This window comes from Toxorhynchites rutilus, chromosome 2 (genome assembly GCF_029784135.1).
Source record: "Toxorhynchites rutilus septentrionalis strain SRP chromosome 2, ASM2978413v1, whole genome shotgun sequence".
Lineage (NCBI taxonomy): Eukaryota > Metazoa > Arthropoda > Insecta > Diptera > Culicidae > Toxorhynchites > Toxorhynchites rutilus.
The window spans coordinates 120109079-120123566 of NC_073745.1; the positions used below are offsets into that span (position 1 = coordinate 120109079).

Sequence of the window (14488 nt, forward strand, 5' to 3'; positions counted from 1 at the left end):
ATCTATTCCCTTCATGCCTACCAGCGAAGAGAAGAAACCGTTTCTCCGGTGAGCGTATTCTCCCAGTATTCGTGCATTAATTCTCCAGTTCGCGCTCTTGTTTTCCTAAATTCTCTGAGCACATAATATAGATGCTAGATGTGAAGACATGTTTTCGTTTTGAAGACATTTAATTTTGTGAAAACATACTGAGGTCATTCGTCCCCGTGCTACAAAACAGTAGAATAAATTGAAACGCAAATACACTATAGATATACAAATATATTTAAGAATTGAGTGTTCATCAACGTTGTTACGATTTCCCTCTATCCCTTCCTTCTCCTAAAAATATGTCACCCTTCTAAACTCGAGTACACCGCGAGTATTCGGTTTCCCACCTTACTAACCATAGATGTAAGAAAATTGTTTATATATAGTTTTAATATTATATTTAAAAATTCGGCTCCTTCAAGCTTAAGTAACTGAGCCTGTAAAAATAAGCGAATTAATAAATCAAAGTATGTGAAAACAAATGTTTGTGTGATTTATCGAACATGATTTAAAAATATCGTGATGATTTGCTCATTTTTGTTCATTAAGATTACATTTGAAGACATTTATTCGTGCCATGCAAAGATATTTGAAAAAATGATCTGGCATCCCTCACATCCAAGGTATTTCTCTCGTGAGAATGTTATCCGGCCGAAAGCGAGTATATTGCCCCAATCGAGGGTATGCCATACTGCCCGATGGTAAGCTGATGCGGAAAATATCAAATTGAGAAGGAAATGAATCCTTTCTTGCCATTTTCTTCATCTGAGAAATTCACTGGGAACTCGACTCAATAAATATGACCCACAGTTATCGCCTCTGAATCAGTTTAAAGCAACAAAAACCTTATAGAAATGATGTAGAAAATTACATCGAAAATCGTTTCCAAAGAGAATTATTTTTCTTATTTTTTTAAAGCATGTAACAAATGTAAAACTTGCATGGTGGAATTCTATCGTTGACCAACATGATTGCCTGTATCCATTGCATTTCTATTCTTGCTGGTTTACGAGAAAATCAGGAGGGTCAAATTGCCCGGTAGGCGCGTTTTAGACACATCTCTTCTAAATGAACCTCTCGGAGCCACAGTCCAGCAAAAACATCGACCGAACTTCTCAACAAACAGCTGCACCCGTGGTGGCTCAACCAAATGAGCTTCTCCTTCCGTTGTCTCCCGGGAATCAAGCACTGGTTTTTCTTTTTAGTCAGGGAAAAGACGACGCGATATCTAGCGTTCTAACCAACTGCGCACTGCTTCCCGCGCCCGACTGGCTCAGTACTTTTTATTAACTTCTTTTGTTTACAATTACAATTTTTTATTTACTAACTGAATTTTTCGGGACGCGCTAGAATCGTACGCACACGTTTCCGTGGTGCTGACTCTGCGCGAACCCCTGTTGTACAATCAAACCGCTATGTTGAACTTGCCCCCGGAACTTTGGCGAATAAACAAAAACTAAAGTGGGGCCGGTTCGACATAAGCGGAAATTATAAATTAAATAAGGGCGCTTCATGACCACCGCATCCTGTTGAGTAAACTATCTTGTCTTGGTGCTTCTGAAGGATTCATCTACTGGCTGAAGTCATACCTTTCTGAAAGGACGCTCCGTGTTAAGCTCCAGTCTCACACTTCATATCCGTTTGCTGTTTACTCGGGAGTTCCACAAGGCAGCAATCTAGGGCCACTGCTGTTCGTGATATTTTACAACGACGTGTCGCTTATTCTCGCATCCGGCGGTGTATCGATCTACGCAGACGATTTGAAGATATATCTGGCTATCAAAACTCTCGAGGATTACTTTCGATTGCAGAGCTTGCTTAACCAGTTCGTATGTTGGTGCCGACTGAACAAACTTACCATCAGCATTACCTAGTGTGTGCTCATGAGTTTTTATCGAAAAAAACAGCCAATTATATTTGAGTACATGATTGATGATATCATCGTGGAGAGAGTAAGTCAGGTCAACGATTTGAGTGTAGCGCTCGACCCTATACTGACCTTCGACGCACACCGCTCTGCGCTGATCACTAAAGCTAATCGTCAGCTTGGATTCATTTCAAGAATATCTAGGGACCTCACCGATCCTTACTGCCTGAAGTCACTCTACTGTTCTCTTGTAAGGCCAATTCTTAAAACCGCATCGATAGTTTGGAACCCTTACCAACACATGTGGAGCATCAGGATTGAACGAATCCAGAAACGCTTCATTCGTAGAGCGCAGAAGCATCTACCTTGGCGTGATCCACGGAACCTGCCGCCATATATAGCTAGATGTCGATTACTGAATCTGAATACGCTTGAGCGTCGTAAGCGTATTCAACAAGCCACTTTCGTTGCCAAACTAATTTGTGGTGAATTAGATGCACCTAACTTGCTAGAGATGGTTGACTTTCGCGCTCCCAGCCGAATTCTACGATCCTCGTATTTGCTGCAACCGTTCCCGCATTGTTCAACGTTTGGTCATCATGAACCGATAACGGGAATGATAAGGACATTTTCATTAACAGATAATTTTTTTGATTTCGGAGAACCGTCACAACGCTTCAGAAATAGGATCGAGAATTCTAATGTGCTTAATGTCATGGATTAATGTGTTTTTAACTAGTTATAAGTATTTTATTGACGTAGGACTACGTCTTTCATTTCTGTACCTGGGTGTGAGTTCAAAGTTTTGAAAACGAGAGAGTAACGCTAGACTGCAAGGTTTTGTACGTTAATACCTCTTTACCGGCTGAATGGAGTGGTATACTAATCACTTCATCCAAAAGATAAAATGTCAACGAGTTATATGATTGTCACTTATTGGTCCAAAAAATAGTTTCAATTGCTTAGAAATTGCTTTGAAAGCAAGCTATTGAAATCATAACAATCTAGCTCACTGATGATGATTGGTGATCGCAATGTGTTCCCGAACACGGACGCAAAATCTAGGCACCTGGAGAAACCGTCATAGCGAATACATGCAAGCTATGATTTGTTTTGCTCGCTTGCATGAGTGTTTGGGAAACCATAGCGGACACACGCAAGGCGTGAGTACTTTCACTCGCATCAGTTTCTGTTCTGCTTTTGCATGGAACAGTCATGAAAAATTGTTTGTGTGTGAATGCGTCCGAGCGAAGGAATATTCGCACCCATTTACTCACTCGGTTTGGTGTTCCCGTGATGCAAGCCAGTAGCATCAGTTTCTGTTCTGCTTTCGCATGACTGTTCATGAAAAATTGCCACATCACGATAAAAACGAAATAAATTTTATGCAAGATTATAAGACTTTATTTCGTTTTCACCGTGAAATGGCGCCCTCAGTTTCTATTCTGCGTATGGAGTGATAATGAAAAATCTCGTGTTATTCTCACGAAAACAAAAACGAATCATGTATCAAACATCTTCAGTTGATTTTACAAGGCCACTCAAATTCTATCGGTTCGTTTCGAGACCACCAACAAGTTCGAAAGAGTTGAATTTTATGTTAATAACAATTCCATACTTATACTCATTCACCCACACACTAATAAGAAAAAACTTTCAGCAATTATTCAAAATATTTATTCATTCGTGCATTAAGAATTGATTCAGATCCAATTTCAAATAAATGATTACTGAGCCAACGATAGTCCTACGTCTACCTTGCGGTTATATCACAGATATAACCCACTTCTTGTTTTTCATTAGGACGATGTTGTCAGATGAATTTAAACTCAAACAAATAAACAAATAAACGAATAACTATGATAACAGAATGATTATAACAGTTCGAATTTTTCGACAGTTACTGTTGCGGCTCAGTCGGAAAACATTAGAAAAAAAAAACATATTTTATATTAATGAAACATTTTATTGCACTTAAACAACACTGAACGAAATCTATAAAACAAAACACTAATAACACGTCGGAGGCCGCAGTAAAGGACAATCCGCACCTCTATAGAGAGAGTAATTAGTGATGCTATATTCCTGAAAATTTATTGTTACTTACCTTTTTTTGCCAGGAACAATTACTTGACAAGAATATTAATTGTTAGTGTCGCACTTAAGCGATGTACACACAACACACAACACAAACAACAATCATAACACACAAACAATAACATGAAACTTGTCATGTGACAAGAACAGGTGGAAAACAAATCCACTATTCAAAGAGCAATTGTGTTGTAGCGAATATTTCAGACGCAATCCAAACAATAATTACGCTATTCCAATGGCTATGGGAGTAATCGAATACATAGGACACGGAACGTTCAGAATAGTGTTCAGTTGCAATAAAACCATTGATCAGTGTAGACCAAACATTGTTGGCTATATTCGATCATATTGGGTTGGGGAAAAAGAAATGTCGTATATTGTCAATATATGGCAACACTTAAACATATCTTGTGTTGTACTTATCGCATCGGGTCATACTGTACGGCTATTCAAAGACGAAAATCTGTGCTACAAGTGTCGTTTTGACAGTGTTGTGATTGTCCTTTTCAGTCTCAAGTTATAGCGCGTCAAAGATGGAGTCTGCCAAGCAAGAAATTCGCGATTTTTAACGTTTTTACTACCTGCGAGTTAAAATTTTGTAGTTAATGGATCCGATACTGTAACGATTCGCACAGCACAGCGTTGGTTTGATCGATTTCGTTCTGGTGTAGTGGCTCTCGAAGATAAACCCCGTACTGGGAGGCCAATCGTCGTGGAAACCGATAAAATCGTTGAAATCATCCAAGTAGACTGGCATGTGAGCACTCACTCGATTGGCCAGGAACTGGGTATAGACCATAAAACCGTTTGGAACTTTTGCAGAAGATTGGATTCCAAAAAAAACTGGATATATGGGTGCCACACGAGAAATCTATTGGACCGAATCAACGCCTGCGATGCACTGCTGAAACGGAACGAACTCGACCCATTTTTGAAGAAGATGGTGACTGGTGATGAAAAGTGGATCACGTACGACAACCTAAAGTGAAAAAAGTCGTGGTCGAAGCGCGGTGCCGACCCAAACCATCGCCAAGCCCATATTGACGACCAGGAAGGTTTTGCTGTGTGTTTGGTGGGATTGGAAGGGAATCATCCACTATGAGCTGTTCAACTATGGCCAGACCCTCAACTCGGTTCTCTACTGTGAGTAGCTTGACCGTTCGAAGCAGGCGATTGATCAGAAGCGGTCAGAAATGATCAATAGGAATGGTGTTGTTTTCCACCAGGACAACGCTCGGCCTCACACATCTCTGATGCCCCACCAGAAGCTACGGGAGTTCGGATGGGTTGTCCTATTGCACCCACCGTATAGTCCGGACCTGGCTCCAAGTGATTATCATCTCTTCCGGTCCATGCAAAACGCTCTTGGTGATACTATGTTTGCCTCAAAAGAGGCTTGCGAAAACTGGCTGTCTGAGTTTTTTGCAAATGAGGAGGGGGGGTTTTATAAGGGAGGATAATGAAGTTGCCTTCTAAATGGCAACAAGTTTGCGAGCAAAACGGGGCATATTTGACTTAAATTGGATAATTTTAAGTATGTTAGATAAAGCGTCAAACTCCGATCAGAAATACGACATTTCTTTTTCCCCAACCTTATATTTCATCTCTACTACAAAAGTCACTTGGTGACTTTTATTTGCTATGGATCAAGGCAGTGATGAAGGTTAGAAGAACAACTTCGAACAGATTCGCAGATCCATTGGCCACAGAACTTACAAAGAGGCAAAAACATTGAAAGATAATATGGTTTTGAAATCTGTACTGCTTATCGATCCTCGTTTCAACTATCTCAACTCTTCAACATTTTCTGCAGATGAACAAGAAGAAGTTTGGGATAAGATTACATCTAAAAATATATTTCGAAAATAACATTTTCGATGGTCGATTTCTTTTTCTTTATCATTACTACGTGAGAGCGGGTTGAACGGTTGAAAGCACACGATTCCGATCAGTTTATGCAGCCCATATCAGCCACATCAGTACTATCTTATAATGATCTAGATCAGCTATACTAAACCAGCGGTCCCAGGGCCGTATGCGGCTCTTCTGGTTGGTCCGCCTGAAAGCATTATTAAACACACGAAGGACTTGCAAATGTAAATGTAGTATTTGTAGTTAATGAATGAGTATTTTTTCATGCTAAATTTCTACAACAAATATTTTCGATGGTACAGATTTTTGGACGAAAAAGTACAGATGAGAAAAATTGTTAACCCCTTTGGTGCAGATGAAAATGTGGCAACAGTACACTATTAAAGAACGAAGCTTGTTTTGGAAAAATGTGAGTTTGGTTTCGCGAATCCCTCCAGTAAGAATTGAAATCATCAGAATATAATACCCATGCAGAGTTTGTAAAGGAAATCATTCAATTATTTTAACCTATTCACATATAACGTCGAACCACACTCGTGGCGATGAGACTGTGCCAGAACGTACAACATCGAACCTAACTCGTCGTATATCGATGTGAAATGAATACATGTGATGATGCGGACTGCTACGACCGCAAGTAAGATACACACACTCAGCAGAGCATCGAAACGACTCACTGTGCTCGTATTTGGGCCCTGTTGTTGGAAATTAAAGCGTACAGCAAGGGGTTAATCTTTCCTGTTTATATTATCGTCTTTTCGAGCAAACTGCTCATGTAAAGCAATGCTTTCGATTGTTGTTTGTGCAATTTATTAATACTTTTTTCTTGATTTATTTTCAGGTAGACTGATCAACTTAAACATGACAAGACTTTTGCTGTAAATTATCAGTGCAAATTCAACTCTGAGTATGTATACATTCAATTTTTTAATGATAATGAAATGTTTTTTCGTTGTGACGGGTAATCCTGGAAATATATGAAACTGTACGACATTTCACGTTTATCACATGCCACTTATTTGTTAATACTCAAGGAGTGTGTACCGTTTTGTTTCATATTCCGAACAGTCTCAAATTCCGATCACTTCATTTTAAATGTAAATTTACTAAACTTTAATGGTATAAATAATTGAATAATGAGAGCCTTGCCATTCTTTGGGTTATAGGCTTCATTTTAACATCATTTACAGGAATCGATACAGCCTATCACTTATGATATTAAGCATTTGCAAGAAAGTGACAGTCCAACCTAATAATGAAATGTTTGCGTTGGCAACTTTCGTAAAAAAACAAGCTCTTTCCTTGCAAAACGCATGTCGCAATAATGAAACTGGGGTCCTGAAGTAACAGATCGAAATCGTTTATATACGAATTCGATTATGCAGCCATTCCATGCCAACTCGATATAGTGGTTTTCCGATTTCCTTGAAAAGTGGTAGTTTTGTTCTTTATCGCAAAATATCAGACCCTTATTTTTTGTTAGGGTGAACATTTCCATTTTAGGGTGTGTCCAAAAATTCATTTTTTTCTAATTTGTTTTTTCCAAAAATGTCTTTTTTTTTTAAAAACCATAACTTTTGAACTACTAAACCGATTCAGATGATCGACATATCAAATTAAACCAGTCAGCTGGTCTTTTTTGAGAGAATACTACATTTGCAAATTTGAAAATTTTAAATTTTATTTTCATTATACGTATTTGTTTTTTATAGTTTTCATGGTCTCGGGACCAGTGATGGTAAAAAATCACATTCGACGATCAATGAATAAGTATATCCCTCTAGTCGGATGTTTTTAAATCACCCCCAGCAGGCGATGCTCTTTTATTCTTCATATGTACACAGAGAGAATACTTGGAACGGTGAGCTACCAAGATCTCAAAAAAGCAATATGAAAGAGGAATCCCCACTGCAAGCACTCTCGGAACATTACTTCTACTACTCAAGGTTTGTCGTGAGTGCAAGCCACAAACGATTAATCCCATCCCATAGAGCGGATGATGAGTTCTTGATCGGAAAGTGTACAAGAGACGATCAACTGAAATCTTACGACACTCGTCGAGGGATTTTTAATTCTCTATTGCACTGACCGCAGTGAGTGGCTGACTCAGTCTCGTGTCGATTTTATTATGCTGTCGTCTCCCGCCCGATAAATGGATGCAATTGATTAATTTTATTACCAGCAGATTTGGGCGAATCTAATCCCGCCCAAAATCGTTTTTTTAGATTCCAATAAATCTAAACATTCAACTTTCTCTTCAAATATTTTTTCTAATAATAATTCAATTAGTGATTTCTCTTTTCGAATTCAATGGAATTTAAGACCCTTTTGACGTAGGACTACGTCTATCCGGAAGATATAGGGGGTGAACTGGAAATCTAGGCACTGAACAAGTAGGAAAAAATGAAAGATTTGGAACGCTTATTACTCGAGCATTTCTCAATAGATCGCAAAGGTTTTTGCATCAATTGATAGGAAATATATCTACGCATCTATCATAACGAATAACATTTCATTTTTCATGAGATAAATAATTGAATAATTGTGAAATATCAAGCATTGTCAAAATGCCCTATGTGCCCATTTTTGATTGGTCCATTTTGTGCTCCTCAAATCGTACCGACCAAAACGGGCAACCAGAGCAGCAGCGAAATAGAATGAAGCACGATTGGAAAGGAAAAAGAAAAAAATTAACGAAACATTGGTCGCAGTCTCACACATGCGTAATTCTCGAGCCAGCCAGTCAGCTTAAAAATCCCCGCTCCGCTGCCGTAACGATCATTCTCATTCAAACCGTACACCACATCGGTTCGCATCACAACACATCAACAAACCAACCCAAGCAGCCATGTCTGGACAAGGAGGAAAAGTGAAGGGAAAGGCAAAATCCCGCTCGAACCGTGTTGATCTGGAGTTCCCCGCAAGGGTAGCTAGGGCGGGCGCGTTAGTACCAGTGCACCAGTCCACCTAGCCGGCGTTATATAGTTTCGGCCGCCGAAGTGATCGAGTTAGCTGGCAAAGCTGCTCGCGACGATAAGAAAACCCGCATTCGGAACAGAACACATTCGGTTCGGTGGACATCAAGACAACAGGCAGTTGCAGCGAGTGGCAAACGCAATCGCAAAACGGCATCAGGTAGCAGAAGAAAAAAGTTTGTTCTTTATACAAACTGCTTTGGTGGCAAATCCAGAACAAGGCGGCATCGAGGGCGTTCGAAATGATTTTTTCAAAACCACGAGTACTAAGTTTTCTAAATTGGAACCATTCCATAAAACAAGGCGCTTTTCAGGGCCATCAGACCTTCCATAAAAGAGTTTAGGAAATACAGTTCAATGTTTTCTAAAACATTATCCAAAATAATAATAAAACACAAATTGATTTTTTCATAATTTGTTTGCCAGGATCTGATGAGTATGTGAATTTGGCAGTTGTTCTGAGCTTATTGATAGTTGGGGACTTTCCTGGTTATTCAATTTTCACCAATTCTTAAATTGTTTCCTGATTGTACGTAGAGTAATTTACAATTAGTTCGACATTTAGCTAATTGGACGGACATGTAATGCGACATATTTAGTTGGACATTTTTGTATACATAGAGTTCGGGGTCCAAATGATGACCCCACATTGAAAGTCGACACTGTACCACTGTCATCGCAAATGTTCAATTACAGGTTAAAATTTTCTCCAATCCGATACTGAGTGGTGGTAATGCGACGTGTCATTGAATGTAATTTACTGTAAAATATGTCACAAGCTGGATGGGAAGAAATTTTCCAACTGTGAAAGCTGTGGCGAGTGGCAAATGCAATCGCTAAACAAAAAGGTTTAGCCGAACAAGATGGGGATATCGAGTGATAACAAAACAATAAACTCTTTAGATTGAAAATAATTTTGTGATCCTGAAAAGGACCCTTTTTAGTCTGCATGTGAATCCAACGAGCGAACAAATCGTAATGAATGTATTTTTTTGCCATCGCTCCCTTTTAACGCTCATTCGTTCGTCTCGCTGGACTCGCCCCTCTGGCTGAGTCTGCCGATTTGTCTCTATCCTGTGAGTGTGTACCGCTAGAGTATAAAACACGCGGACCCCAAAAAATATCTTATTTTCTTTTAAACCGTAAACCCGTGTGGTTGTACGGCATCGGCATCGTGGACGTAACAAGGGAGGACAAGTTAAGGGAAAGGCAAAGTCTCACTCGAACCGTGCAGGTCTCCAGTTCCCTGTTGGTCGCATTCACTGATTGTTCCGCAAGGGTAACTAGGCCGAACGGATTGGTGCCGGAGCACCAGTATACCTAACAGCGATTATAGAGTTTCGGCCGTCGGAGGGCTCGAGTTGGCTTGCAAAGCTGCTCACGACAATCAGAAAACCCGCATCAAGAACAAAGCAGCTTCGGTTCGGCGCTCATCAAGGCAACAATTAGTTTCAGTGAGTGGCAAAGTGTTTCACCGGCACGTCGCATTAAATGTAATTTACTGAACAAACATGTCACAAGCTGGATGGGAAGAAATTTTCCAACTGTGAAAGCTGTGGCGAGTGGCAAACGCAATAGCTAAACAGAAAGGTTTAACCGAACAAGATGGGAATATAGAGTGATAACAAAAACACAACACCAAAGGTTCTTTTCAGAACCATCAACATATTCATAAAGAGTAAACAGTAAACTAATCCATTTTTCAGGTAGATAGGTAGGTATTCACGTAGGAGAAGAAAATAAAACAATATATTTAAAATATATATTTAACAAAAGCTGTCCCCTTTGTATAGTCCTACGTCACTCCGGTTATGTCCCCGACATTACCCACCCGTCTTTTTTTATTTTGAAGATAAAACGGATCACATATTTGATTAACTCAATTTCGTTGCAAAAAAATGTAATGAATTAGTATGGACATATGTTATTCATATAACGTGGACTTCCGACATATGTGGCAGTAGATTTATTGAACGACCAATGTTTTTTTTCATATCCCTTCAAACTTGTTGCATCTCTTGAGTGTACATACTGCTTTGTCCGCAGATTTGTTTGGTTGAATCTGGTTAATTTCAGGCATTCAATCTCCGTATTGTCGAATAAATACTGTTGGAACAATCGGTATCGCAGAAAATGATTATCAACATCCTACCTAATCATCAAACGGTATGCGAAGATTTTAAGTGAACTGACGGCATTGGAATATATGCTTTGTGAGGACCACAAAATTATTATCAGAGCGAATAAACGTCCGACTGGAAGTCATGAACATCAATTTAATGTTCCCAAGATAAATTTATCCTTTGAAGGTCGTTAACCTTCCTAAAGATGATCAGATGCAAGATATTCCAATGTCGTCTGGAATAACCGAACCAACACCTTATGTTCGTGATGTTGTTTATGCTATTGTTCTGATGTTTCATAACACGGCACTCTATTGATTATTCGCCGAAAATGGATAAAAAATATCCTTGAGGTTAGCCTATGGTATGGTGAGCCAGTCTCAGGATGAGAAAACATTTTAAAATAAAGCTTAATTTTTTTTTAATGAATCAGTAGTAAAACAAAACGTCAAAACGTTTCTCAGCTTTGTGATAGCAGATAATCATTACCCATTTGAGTTGTATGAGTATTCCCCCCACAAATTGTGGATAGTCTATCTGCATACAAATTTCTACATAATTTGTATGCCACAGTCCTAAAATTTAATGAGTAAATATTCACGTGCTTACACAAAGAACACATGTTGACATATTTGCGCTAATTTATATTTTTGATTAATTCAAGGTAATTAAGGCCTTTTCTAGCCACAAGTTTACTCGGGCCCGAAAAGAGTGTTCTGTATTTGTGCTGGCGGAAAAATATATCTCGCAAGACCTCGTGTTCGATATCGTAATAGCCTTGGCCAATAACGCATTTACATTAACTCATAAAATTAGTGATTTGAGGGGGATTATTGTTTGTAGTCTCTTGTAGATGAATTTAAACACCATCTGAGAAATCCTCTGTGGAACATTAAACATTAATGTCGTCCTATCTGCTGTAGCGCATTTTTTCCTCACATAGTTTCATCGAAGTAAACGCGCTCGGAGAGGAAAATTGAACTCCCGGACGAGAGAGCGAGAATCGTAAAGCGTACGTCATAGAGATACTCATTCCCATGGAGCAAATTCTTGTTAGGAGTTGTAAACAGAACGAGGAAGGAGAGTAACTCAATTATTCGAACTAGTTTCAGTCTAGCAATGCTTTGGTCAACTCAGAGTTACCAAGAGAAAATCATTTGGTTATGATGGGAGAGGATTAATAGTTAGTCGCAGTTTGCACGGATTACGATCTGTGCAGTTTGCGATTAATCGTAAATCTCATCATGCTCCCTTGTTTTCCATCCTTGCTCGGGACCAAGGGCGCTATATTATTTTTCTATTTTTTCTTGAAAGCTAAGGATTTTTTACATAACATATCTAAAAATCAGAAATGTGTTTATTTTTGTTTTTGAATTATATTTTTTCAAAGTTAATCAATGGTCTAAAAATCATGTTTCCTTTTTTTTTTTTGAAAAAATGACGTTTTTTCAAAAATTCATAACTTTTGAACTACCTAACAGATTTGGATAATCGACATATTAAATTGAAGTCAATGAGCTAGTCTTCTTTGAAAAAAATATTGAAATTCAAAAAAATGGAATCTCATTCGCATAAACCTCGTCTAATTGCATAGGAATATCGAACGAAGACTAAATCATGTTAACTTTGAAAAATAATAACTCAAAAACGATAAAAAAAACACACCTCTGATTTATGGATATATTATTTAAAAAATCCTCAGCTTTCAAAAAAAAATATAAAAATATATAGCGCCCTTGGTCCCGAAACCATGTTAACTAGAAAAAACGAACACAATCGATAATTACGAAAACCAAATCCCATTTACTTGCGAGTAAAATATTTTATAAAGTATAGACAAACAAAAAATTATTCGCTTTAATTTGAAATGTTCGGAATTTGTTCGGAATTTGAGACAAAAGTGTTCGGAATTTGAGACAGATGTGATTAATGTAATGTTTAGTTTTTCACCATAAAAAAATAATTTTTTTTTAAGTCAAATGAAAAGGAAGGCTCTATTGTATCCAAAAATCAAATTAATTTCGCGAAAAAGTACCATTTTGAGTAACGAGACACTGTTTAATGGCCATCAAGTTTAAGTGTTCGGAATTTGAGACAGAACGGTACCGGATACAGTGCAAGCAAAAGTTAAAAAAAAGTTCCAAGGTCTATGAAGTTGTTCAACCACATTGACGTAAACACAACGTCGAAACCCCTTAATGATTACAAAAATCTGGGATGTACAAAGGAACGTCCAAATGAAGTTTACATCTATATATCCTTCGCTGAACGCACGGTGGGATACGAAGTGATTCGTCACACAACGTGCAGTCCAAATTGTTGGGAAGATACTCCCGGTCTCGGGCCACAAAAAACGCAACCACAAATTTTCACGCGTCAATCATTTGCATTCCGACTAGCTTCATTTTTGTAGATGATATGTTTTTTTAACAGGTTGTAAATCCGTGGAAAATCAACATAAGAATATAGAAAGTACTTCAAGTATTACAAGGAGTGAAGGCACTCACACATATACTTTGGGAAAGGTAGGCCTAATCCGTCGTCCTGGACCGACCCCCTCTTGGATCTCGTGAATGACTCAATTGAAAGGTTCAAAACGTTGACAATTTAGTTGTATTGAGATCCTTTTCCGGCTCCCTTCATTCTAGCGTTTTGGCGCCGTGTTGTGTTTTCAATGCTTAAAACAGGAAATGATAGATTTTTGGCCTATACGGAGAATGAGTTAAATGTTTTTTTTTCAATGTCAAAAAAATATAAAACTAGGCAATTTTGATTGCTCATGATCGGCTCATCAAAACGAGCTATATAAATTGGATTTACCTGTTTCTTGTAGTACATGGCATGTCGTTAATTGAATAAAAGTCAGGGTGACCCAGAACCGATTTTAAAAACAAGAAGTGGGTTATATCTGTGATATAACCGCAAGGTAGACGTAGGACTACCGTTGGCTCGGTAACCATTTTTTGAAATTGCATCTGAATCAATTCTTAATGAATGAGTGAATGAATATTTTGAAAGATTGTTGAAAGTTTTTCTTGTTAGTGTGTGGGTGGATGAGTATAAGTATGGAATTGTTATTAACATAAAATTCAACTCTTTCGAACATGTTGGCGGTCCCGAAACGAACCGATGGAATTTGAGTGGCCTTGAAAAAGTAACTGAATATGTTTGATACATGATTCATTTTTGTTTTCGTGAGAATAAGATTTTTCATGATCACTCCATGCGCAGAATAGAAACTAAGGACGCCATTTCACTGTGAAAACGAAATAAAGTATATAACCTTGAATAAAATTAATTTCTTTTTTATCGTGATGTGGCAATTTTTCATGACTGTTCCATGCTAAAGCAGAACAGAAACTGTAAGTAAAATTACTCACGCCTTGCATGTGTCCGCTATGGTTTCCCAAACACTAACGCAAGCGAGCAAAAGAAATCACAGCTTGCATATACATGCATGACCGTTTCTCCAAGTGCCTGGATTTTGCGTCTATGTTCGGGAACACATTGCGATCACCAATCAT

The 14488-nt window shown here is 38.4% G+C and overlaps 1 protein-coding gene across 3 annotated transcripts in view; it reads left to right on the plus strand.

Annotated features, from left to right (window-relative positions):
* Positions 1-14488, plus strand: part of LOC129764879 (carboxypeptidase N subunit 2-like) — a 322005-nt gene that overhangs the window by 163056 nt on the left and 144461 nt on the right. Inside the window, exon 1 of one of the 3 annotated variants that reach the window (XM_055764434.1) lies at positions 6712-6773. The exons of the other annotated variants lie outside the window; for them this stretch is intronic. The gene's annotated coding sequence lies outside the window, so the exon portion shown is untranslated. Of the gene's footprint in view, positions 1-6711; positions 6774-14488 lie in introns of those variants that run through there. 3 annotated transcript variants of the gene reach the window in all.